Source organism: Ovis aries, chromosome 22 (assembly GCF_016772045.2).
Source record: "Ovis aries strain OAR_USU_Benz2616 breed Rambouillet chromosome 22, ARS-UI_Ramb_v3.0, whole genome shotgun sequence".
Taxonomy (NCBI): Eukaryota; Metazoa; Chordata; class Mammalia; order Artiodactyla; family Bovidae; genus Ovis; species Ovis aries.
The window spans coordinates 2617431-2628228 of NC_056075.1; positions in this window are offsets into that span (position 1 = coordinate 2617431).

Sequence of the window (10798 nt, forward strand, 5' to 3'; positions counted from 1 at the left end):
TGCCTTTTAAATTGTCTATTTTTCTTATCATGGAATTGAAAGTGTTATTTATATATCTGTAAATAAGACCTCAATGTGTGGTAATCATTTTCTATGCATATATGGGTAGTCACTTTATTTTCTTAACATGTCTTTTTTTTTTTAAGTAGAGTATATCAATTTTTCTTTCATGCTTTTATTTTTATGAAACACTTTCTTTACTCAAAGTCATTGCATTTAAATTTTTTCTTCCAGGTTTTTACAGTTTTTAATTCTGTCGCTTAGGTCTATGACCCACTAAGAGTTAGTCTTTTCATGTGGCATGAGCTCTGAGTCTAAATAGGTGGGTTTTTTGTTTTTGTTGTTTTGTTTTCATATGATATACATTTTTTCCATGCCTACTTGTTGAAAAGGCTATTGTTTACTCTTTGATTTCTCTTTTTATCTTTGTAAAAATTATGAATGACTCCATATGTATAATTCTAATTCTTAGGTTTTATTCTAGTGCATTAGTCTATGCAGTCTTAAGTCATTAGCATGAAGTCTTAATTATTGTACCTTTATAATAAACAGTGTACTCAGATAGCTTAAGTCTTCCAAGTTTGGTCTCATTTTTCAAAATTGTTTGTGTCATACTATATTCTTTGAAGTTCTACATCACAGGTATATGCGGTAGTCAAAAATCATTCAACTGGAAATTTAAAATAGGTGATTTTTTAAATTTTATATTAATCATACTTTTAAAAAGTTGGCAAAGATGTCTTTGAACTATAATTTTCCTTCTAGATACAGCTCATGTCTTGCTTCTTTGCTGTGTACAGCATATTGGCTGATTTAAAGAATATGTGCTGCCAAACCATATAGGGAATGTGCCTTTCATCAAAGGACTGCTCAGCTGAAGCACGGGAGGCCTTAGTAAAATGCTGTGATCAGATGGAAATAAATCGGTGTTTTCAATTATGCCTTTACTTAAATGTGGCAAGTTCTAATTTCACATCTGATATTTTGAGGGAAATAAGAGAATAGATGACAATTTTAAGGAAGTTGTTATATAAGATGTCATTCCAAAATAGAATCTGATATGACACTCTTTAACTAATTCGCTTCCTCTTTCATCATGGTTACTTGATTTAGGAATAACAAATGATACCTACTAACACTAGCCAGTAATATAAGGAAATTTCTGGGAAAAACCCAAAACAGAAACTGAAAAGAAAAGTTTACTGTAAAGTATAAATAAAGAAAAAGAACATAAATATCAGTTGGGTTCTACGAATTGTATAAACGCCATCAAGCAATAAGTGCATGTGAACACTGACTTTGTGTGCTTGTGTTGATGATTGACAGGGTAAGTACAACTGAGATGTTTCAGTCTGGAAAGCAAAAAGCTGCAAACCTGTACACTGATTCTTATCAAAGCAGTTTTTAAATGTTTTTCCATAGCAGAAATTGTAGGAAAGAAAATGTGGTATTGAAATTCTATCAGGCACTATTTCAAGAGTTAGTGATACAAAAAGTAATTTTTGCCCCCTCTGTCACATGGCTTTTCCCCCTCAAGTACTTTAATTCTGTGTTTTTTCTCCCCCTCTTACAAGGACACCAGTCATATTAGGTTAGGAGGCCATCTTACTCCAGCATGACCTCATCTTAATTTAACTAAATTCATGTGCAATGGCCTTATTTCCAAATAAGGTCATATTACAAAGTACTGGGAACATATTTTTTCTGAGGAGACACAATTCAACCAATAACAATCAGCTTCTATGGTCATTCATAAGGTTTTTTTATTGACCTCATATAATCGCCTTCACATAACATTAGTTTGCGTGCTCCATGAAAGTTGAAATTACTCATTTTTGTATCACTAGCCCTTGGCATAGTCCCTGACACCTAGTGAAAGCTCAAAAATTCATATGGTTATGTAAATGTAGGACATTTATATAATGTCCTGCTATACCAGTATGAAGTACGAATAGGGTGAAATCATGCTGCTACTGCTGCTAAGTTGCTTCAGTCGTGTCCGACTCTCTGCCACTCCATAGACGGCAGCCCACCAGGCTCCCCCGTCCCTGGGATTCTCCAGGCAAGAACACTGGAGTGGGTTGCCATTTCCTTCTCCAGTGCATGAAAGTGAAAAGTGAAAGAGAAGTCGCTCAGTAGTGTCCGACTCTTCGAGACCCCATGGACTGCAGCCTACCAGGCTCCTCCATCCATGGGACTTTCCAGGCAAGAGTACTGGAGTGGGGTGCCATTGCCTTCTCTGGGTGATATCATATTTCACCTTTTACTAGTGTTGTGTCTTTTCATACTTCATAAATATGATAGTGTGTATAAAGTGTTTACCAAGTTGTGTAGCATACAGGAAGCACCCAATAAATAATCAAACTAGTATGATTATAACTTTTTATTTATTCTTCATTCCCTACTTTCAATACCCAGGTTCTCCCTACTTCAACTACACAGATATCTTAAAGTTTAGGAAATGATAGTAGGTGAAATTACAATTTAAAAATAAGGGATGCACTTATAGAATTAATAAAAAATCATAATGAACCAAATGTCCTCTAAGGACATCACTTTTCCATAAAATATCCTGCCTGCTGGCTGATATGCTCTTACAGTATACTGAAATAGACATATATCTTTGTGGTACTTTAAATGAAAAAGATTAAGTATGAAGTGCTACATAAGGACCCCTGGAGGAAGGCATGGCACTCCAGTATTCTTGCCTGGAGAATCCCATGGACAGAGAAGCCTGATGGGCTATAGTCCATAGAGTCACAGAGTTGGACACGACTGAAGCAACTTAGTCCCCATGCATAAAAAGACATTTTAAAAAGTCAATTAATTCAAAAGGAGGGATTAAAATGAAGGCATCACAGGATTACATTTCAGTTAACCCTTGAAATATGAGGGGACAGATGGAACAGTGATATTTCAGAACAAGTGTACAAAGGTGTGAAAGCTCTAGTTAGAGAATCATGAGTAAACATGAGGAACCAAAACATGGGATTAATTAAGGGCATAGTATGGAGAGATACTCCTGCTAAAGATGATAAAGGCCATGTTGCAGTTATGCCAATTTATATACTGAGACTTTTCTTTTAAGTGTCAAAGGTTACTTGATAAGATTTAACGTGAGAAAGATAATTTGTGGGAAGAACTGATTTCAGCTGGAGGAGCATGTTTTCAGAGCTGTTGAATAATGCAACAATAAGATAAGTAGGGCTAGAATCAGAATAATTGCAGGGGGACAGCAAACAGAATTGACAGACTTAGAGCTATTTTCCTGGTGGTTCAGACAGTGAAGAATCTTCCTTCAAGGTGAGAGATGCAGATTCGATCCCTGGGTAGGGAAGACCTGTTGGAGAAGCAAATGGCTATCCACTTCAGTATTCTTGCCTGGAAAATTCCATGGACAGAGGAGCCTTGTGGGCTACACAATCCATGGGGTTGCAGAGTCAGACATGACCGAGGGACTAACACTTTCATTTTTCCAAGGTAATGTCTATAGAACACAATTTTAACTATATTTAACAGTAATAACATAAATTCAATAGGGTTGGAGTCAAAATCTCATATGATGGCTATTATCAACCTGACTTTTGACAAATATTGAAGTTTATATCTTTTGGGGCTATTTCCAGTGTGTTTTAACACATTCTGAGAATTCCTTCAAGTTAAAAGAAAAACTAGTTAAGTGCTTTTATCCAGTTTTCAAAATTTGTTTGGTCATGGAGCCCTTTTTTTCATATAATATCTACCTGAGTAAAAATATTCCAAGTAAAAAGTAGATGTTGTTAAAACATAAAATTTCTATATTACTATAAACACTATGCAATGCACAGCTCTAGATTGAATGTATTCTGGGCTGAAGATGAGACTACGGATACAATTCTGTCCTGTTAGTGTAGAATTAAAACCAAATGCAGTACTCTTGCCTGGAAAATCCCATGGACGGAGGAGCCTGGAAGGCTGCAGTCCATGGGGTCGCTGAGGGTCGGACACGACTGAGCAACTTCACTTTCACTTTTCACTTTCATGCATTGGAGAAGGAAATGGCAACCCACCCCACTGTTCTTGCCTGGAGAATCCGAGGGACGGGGGAGCCTGGTGGGCTGCCGTCTGTGGGGTGGCACAGAGTCGGACACGACTGAAGTGACTTAGCAGCAGCAGCGGTTACATAAAGCAATAACAGGGAGTCCCTAGTGACTATGTACCCGGCCGTCGCCGGCTGTCGGCCGCCCGGAGGAATCAACCCGGCGGCGGATCCGGCCGTGCCGGCGGCCCGGCGGACGTTTCCCGCTCCCCGTTCCTCCCGACCCCTCCACCCGCCTTCCCTCCGCCCCTCGCCGCTCTTCCCTCCGCCTAACGGCGGGAGGTGGGCGGCGGGAAGATCGCGGGGGTGACGGGCGGGGCCGGGGGTGGGGTCGGCGGGGGACCGCCCCAGCCGACGACCCGGCGCCGCCGGGCGCATTTCCACCGCGGCAGTGCGCCGCGACCGGCGCCGGGACGGCGGGAAAGGCCCGCGGGGAAGGTGGCTCGGGGGTGTGGGGGGCCGGCCGTCTCACGGCGGCGGGTCCACCCTCCGAGTGTTGCCGCCCCCCCCCGGCAGCAGCGCTTGCCGATCCCGGGGCCGAGGGAGCCAGCCCTCGTCGCCGCGCTCTCCACCTCCCAGCGCTCCCCGCTGGGGAGGGCCGCTCCCGCGCGGGGGCGCGCTGGTGTCTCCTGGGGGTTGCGGGCCGCCCCTCCCACGGCGAGACCGCTCTCCCACCCCGGCCCGCCTCCCACGGAGGGGTGGGGCGGGGCGGGGCGGACTGTCCCCAGTGCGCCCCGGGCGGGTGGCCTCTCGGTGAACGCCGAGCTAGCGCATGGGGTCCGCGGCGATGTCGGCCACCCACCCGACCCGTCTTGAAACACGGACCAAGGAGTCTAACACATGCGCGAGTCAGAGGCTCTACGAAAGCCGCTGTGGCGCAATGAAGGTGAAGGCCGCCTTAGCCGGCGGCCGAGGTGGGATCCCGAGGCCCCTCCCAGTCCGCCGAGGGCGCACCACCGGCCCGTCTCGCCCGCCGCGCCGGGGAGGTGGAGCACGAGCGCACGTGTTAGGAGCCGAAAGACGGTGATCTATGCCTGGACAGGGCGAAGCCAGAGGAAACTCTGGTGGAGGTCCCTAGCGGTCCTGACGTGCAAATCGGTCGTCCGACCTGGGTATAGGGGCGAAAGACTAATCGAACCATCTAGTAGCTGGTTCCCTCCGAAGTTTCCCTCAGGATAGCTGGCGCTCTGGCAACGAACCCACGCAGTTTTATCCGGTAAAGTGACTATGTGGTAAAAGTATCCTCCTGCCAATGCAGGAGACACAGGGTCCTTCACTGGGTTGGTAATATTCCTTGGAGCAGAAAATGGTAACCCACTCCAGTCTTCTTGCCTGAGAAATCCCATGGATGGAAGAGCCTTGTGGGCTACAGTCCATGGTGTTGCAAAGAGCTGGACACAACTTAGCGACTATACAACAAAATAGTAACACTGTAAGTAAATATTTATCACTGGAGAACTTATTTAAACTTTATAAAATAACGAAAACTGAAAAATTATAACTTTTGAGTATATTTTTTAGCTTAAAAGTAAAATTAATTTATCACATCCATGAAGAGACATAAAATCATGTAATTAACATGCCTTAGGACTAGTGTATTGTTAATGTTTCATCTTCTAGTGCACCAAGATTTAATGTTCTAAAACAAATTCATTTACCTATAATACATATGTTAACAAGCTTTATCAATTCTTGACTATAAAAAGATTCTCCCTCAAGCAAAATTCCTGAAATTCAAAGACTCATTTAAATATATCTGCTCCATTATTGATTTTGTAAAATTAGAGATTGCATTACATTGTCAGCATAATACTTAACTAACAGGCTTAGTTCTAAATTGTTAAAGCAATAACATTTGAGAAATAGTAAGAGAATGAGAAATAGCAATACCATTGTATTATAAAAATGCAGTTTGTTTATATTCTCAAAAACCTACCACTCAGGTTTTTCTCTTGGCTGGTTATTTTCCCCTTTCTCTTCTACTTCACTGCCTTAGATGATAAGCTTTTATACAAAAGCAAGCATGATAATTGCTCAAATTCTTACGGTGCTGCGAAAGTACCAATCATAGTTCACTAAAGTACAAAGTAAGGCAATTTTTAAAAATATTTTTTACCATTGATTATCCTTGACCAGGAAAATCTTTCCTGATTGCCTGAGGAGGTTCCTATTGTGGTCACATAATATTTATTATCTTTTTTTTAATGTTGTTTGTAAATTCTGTAGATTTTAATTATTAGGAAGGCAGAATAATTCTTTGCCCTATGTTCTGTGACTCAGATGGTAAAGAATCTGCCTGCAATGCAGGTAACATGGAGACACGAGATATGTGGGTTCAATCCCTGGGTCAGGAAGATCTCCTGGAAAAGTAACTGGCTACCCACTCCAGTATTCTTGCCTGGAGAATTCCATGGACAGAGGAGCCTGAAGGGCTATGGTCTCAAAAAGAGTTGGATATGACTAAGCAACTAACAAACACACACATTGAATATAGAAAGATAGTGTCAACGATGCTATGTGCAGGACAGTAAAGGAGATACAGACATAAAGAACAGATTTTTGGACACAGTGGAGAAGGAGAGGGTGGGATGATTTGAGAGAATAACATTGAAACATATACATTGCTGCTAAGTAGCTTCAGTCGTGTCCAACTCTGTGCGACCCCAGAGACAGCAGCCCCCCAGGCTCCCCCGTCCCTGGGATTCTCCAGGCAAGAAAACTGGAGTGGGTTGCCATTTCCTTCTCCAGTTCATCAAAGTGAAAAGTGAAAGTGAAGTCACTCAGTCTGTCCGACTCCTAGTGACCCCATGGACTGTAGCCTTCCAGGCTCCTCTGTCCATGGGATTTGCCCCACAAGAGTACTGGAGTGGGTTGCCATTGCCTTCTCCAACATATACGTTACCATGTGTAAAATAGGTAACAAGTGGGAGTTTGATGTATGACACAGGGAACCCAAAGCCAGTGCTCTTGTGATAACCTAGAGGGATGCGGTGATGAGAGAGGTGGGGGGGGGGAGGATTTAAGAGGGAGGTGACTCATGTATACCTATGGTTGATTCATGTTAATGTATAGCAAAAACCATCACGATATTGTAAAGTAATTATTCTCCAATTAAGAATAAATATGTATATATATCAATGTATACATATGTATATATATGATGAAAAGTAGAATCTTGCCTAATGGATATCTGACTCTATTTCTAGCTAGAAATTATTTTTAAAGCAATTCCATTGTTTTTTCTCCTGCCTCCCTCCTTTCATTTTTCCTTTTTTCTTTTAAACACATAAGCAACTATTTTTCTGAGCACATAATAAAATAGGAGTCTTCATATTTTTTCTGGAAAACAAATGACAATGTGAATCCAAAGTTTCACAAATTCATAGATTTAATGTAACAATATCAGTTCTGTAAATGCACCTGTTTGATAAAGCTGCCTAAACAACTAAGCCAGACGAATGTGGCTTCTTATTTAGTCTCTAAATTGTATCTGACTCTTTTGCAACTCCATGGACTGTAGCCTGCCTGGCTCCTCTATCCATGGGATTTCGCAGACAAGAATACTGGAGTGGGTTGCCCTTCCCTTCTCCAGGGGATCTTCCTGATCCAGAGATCGAACTCATGTTTCCTTCATTGCAGGCTTATTCTTTTACCACTGAGCCACCAGGGAAGCCCCAATGTGGCTTAAACAATTGAAATTTGTTTCTTCACAGTTTAAGAGGCTGGATGGCAGTGATTTTCATTTCCTCTGAGCCTTTTCTCCTTGAATTGCAGATATTTCTTTTTTTGTGTGTCCTCACATGGCTTTTCCTCTGTGTGCATCTATTTTTGGTGTTTGTTTTTTATGTGTTCCAATTTCTTCTTATAAAGACATCAGTCATAGTGGTTTTGGTTTCATCCAAAGGGCCTCACTTTATCCTTATCACTTTGAAAGCCTTCTCTCTAAATACCCTGACAACGTGAGGTACTGGCTGTTTAGGTTTTGACATGGAATTTTGAGGGAGTGTAATGAAACTGATCAGAGAAGGCAGTGGCAACCCACCCCAGTACTCTTGTCTGGAAAATCCCATGGACGGAGGAGCCTGGTAGGCTGCAGTCCATGGGATCGCTAGGAGTTGGACACGACTGAACTACTTCACTTTCACTTTTCACTTTCATGCATTGGAGAAGGAAATGGCAACCCACTCCAGTATTCTTGCCTGGAGAATCCCAGGGATGGGGGAGCCTGGTAGGCTGCCATCTATGAGGTCACATAAAGTCGGATACGACTGAAGCGACTTAGCAGCAGCAGCAGCAGCAGCAGCAGCAATGCAACTGATTCTAGAACTCTAAAGTTCTACATAAATAAAATTGGGTAAAAATTATGTAAATACAATTTCTTACAACATTATTACTTTTTTAATTTGATTTTTTATAGCCCTTGAAGGTTCATAGCAAATTAGAGAAGGTACAGAGAGCTCTCATTAGCCTGCTGCTCCACGCGTAATGCTTTCTCTTCTATTCTTAACATACCCCACCAGATTTGTACATGTTAGAATCAATGAACCTACACTGACACATCCTAATCAACAAAAATTCACAATTTGTATTATGATTTGCCCTTGGTGTTGTATACTGTATTGGTTTGGAAAAATGTATACCATTCATTCATCATTGTGGTATCTTGCAGTGTATTTTTACTGCCTGGACTTCTGTGTTCTGTCTGTTGTCTCTCTCAGCCTCTACCAACCACTGATCTTTTTATTGACTTCATAGTTTTGCCTTTCTAGAATGTCATATAGTTGGAATCATAAAATATGTAACTTTTCCAGATTGGCTTTTTTCACTTAGTAATATGTGTTTAAAGTTCTTGTATGTCTTTTCATGGCTTGAGAGCTTATTTCTTTATAGCTCTGAATAGATTTCCATTCCCTAAATGTATCACAGTTTATTCATGCCTACTGAAGGACATATTTACTGCTTCCAAGTTTTTTTTAAATTAATTTATTTTTTATTGAAAGATAATTGCTTTACAGAATTTTGCTGTTTTCTGTCAAACCTCAACATGAATCAGCCATAGGGATACATATATCCCCTCCTTTTTAAACCTCCCTCCAATCTCCCTCCCCATCCCACCCCTCTAGGTTGATGCAGAGCTCCTGTTTGAGTTTCCTGAGTTATACAGCAAATTCTCATTGGCTATCTGTTTTACATATGGTAATATGTTTTCATGTTACTCTTTCCATGCATCTCACCCTCTCCTCCCCTCTCCCCATGTCCATAAGTCTATTCTCTATGTCTGTTTCTCCACTGTTGCCCTGTAAATGAATTCTTCAGTACCATTTTTCTAAATTCCATATATATGTGTTAGAATATGGTATTTATCTTTCTCTTTCTGACTCACTTCACTCTGTATAATAGGTTCTAGGTTCATCCACCTCATTAGAACTGACTCAAATGCATTCCTTTTTATGGCTGAGTAATATTCCATGGTGTATATATACCATAACTTCTTTATCCGTTCATCTGTCGATGGACATCTAGGTTTCTTCCATGTTCTAGCTATTGTAAATAGTGCTGCGATGAACAATAGGATATGTGTGTCTCTTTCAATTTTGATTTCCTCAGGGTATATGCCTAGGAGTGGGATTGCTGGGTCATATGGTGGTTTTATTCCTAGTTTTTTAAGAATCTCCATACTGTCTTCCATAGTGGCTGGATCAGTTTACATTCCCACCAACAGTGCAAGAGTGTCCCCTATTCTACACAACCTGTCCAGCATTTATTGTTTGTAGACTTGTTGATGAGGGCCATTCTGATCAGTGTGAGGTGATATCTCATTGTAGTTTTGATTTGCATTTCTCTAATAATGAGTGATGTTGAGCATCTTTTCATGTGTTTGTTAGCCAACTGTGTGTCTTCTTTGGAGAAATGTCTGTTTAGGTTTTTTCCTACATTTTTTTGTAAATCGTTTATTTATTTTAATTGGTGGCTAATCACTTTACAATATTGTAGAGGTTTTTGCCATACATTCACATGAATCAGCCATGGGTGTATATGTGTCCCCCATCCTGAACCCCCTTCCCACCTCCCTCCCCATTCCATCCCTCAGGACTTTTTGATTGGATTGTTTGTTTTTCTAGTATTGAGTTATATGAGCTGCTTGTATATTTTGGAAATTAATCCTTTGTCAGTTGTATCATTTCCTGCCATTTTCTCCCATTCTGAGAGTTTCCTATTCACCTTGCTTATAGTTTCCTTTGCTGTGCAAGAGCTTTTAAGTTTAATCAAGTCCCACTTGTTTACTTTTATTTTTATTTCTGTTATTCTAGGAGGTGGGTCATAGGGGATCTTGCTTTGATTTATGTCATCAAATATTCTGCCTATGTTTTCCTCTAAGAGTTGTATAGTTTCTGGTCTTACATTTAGATCTTTAATTTATTTTGAGTTTATCTTTGTGTATGGTGTTAGGAAGTGTTCTAATTGCATTCTTTTACATGTAGCTGTCCAATTTTCCAGCACCATTTATTGAAGAGTCTGTCTTTGCCCCATTGTATATTCTTGCCTCCTTTGTCAAAAATAAAGTACTTATAGGTGCATGGGTTTATTTTTGGGCTTTCTATCTTGTTCCATTGGTCTAGATTTCTGTTTTTGTGCCAGTACCACGCTGTCTTGATGACTATAACTTTGTAGTATAACCTGAAGTCAGGAAGCTTGATTCCTTCAGCTCCATTCTTCTTT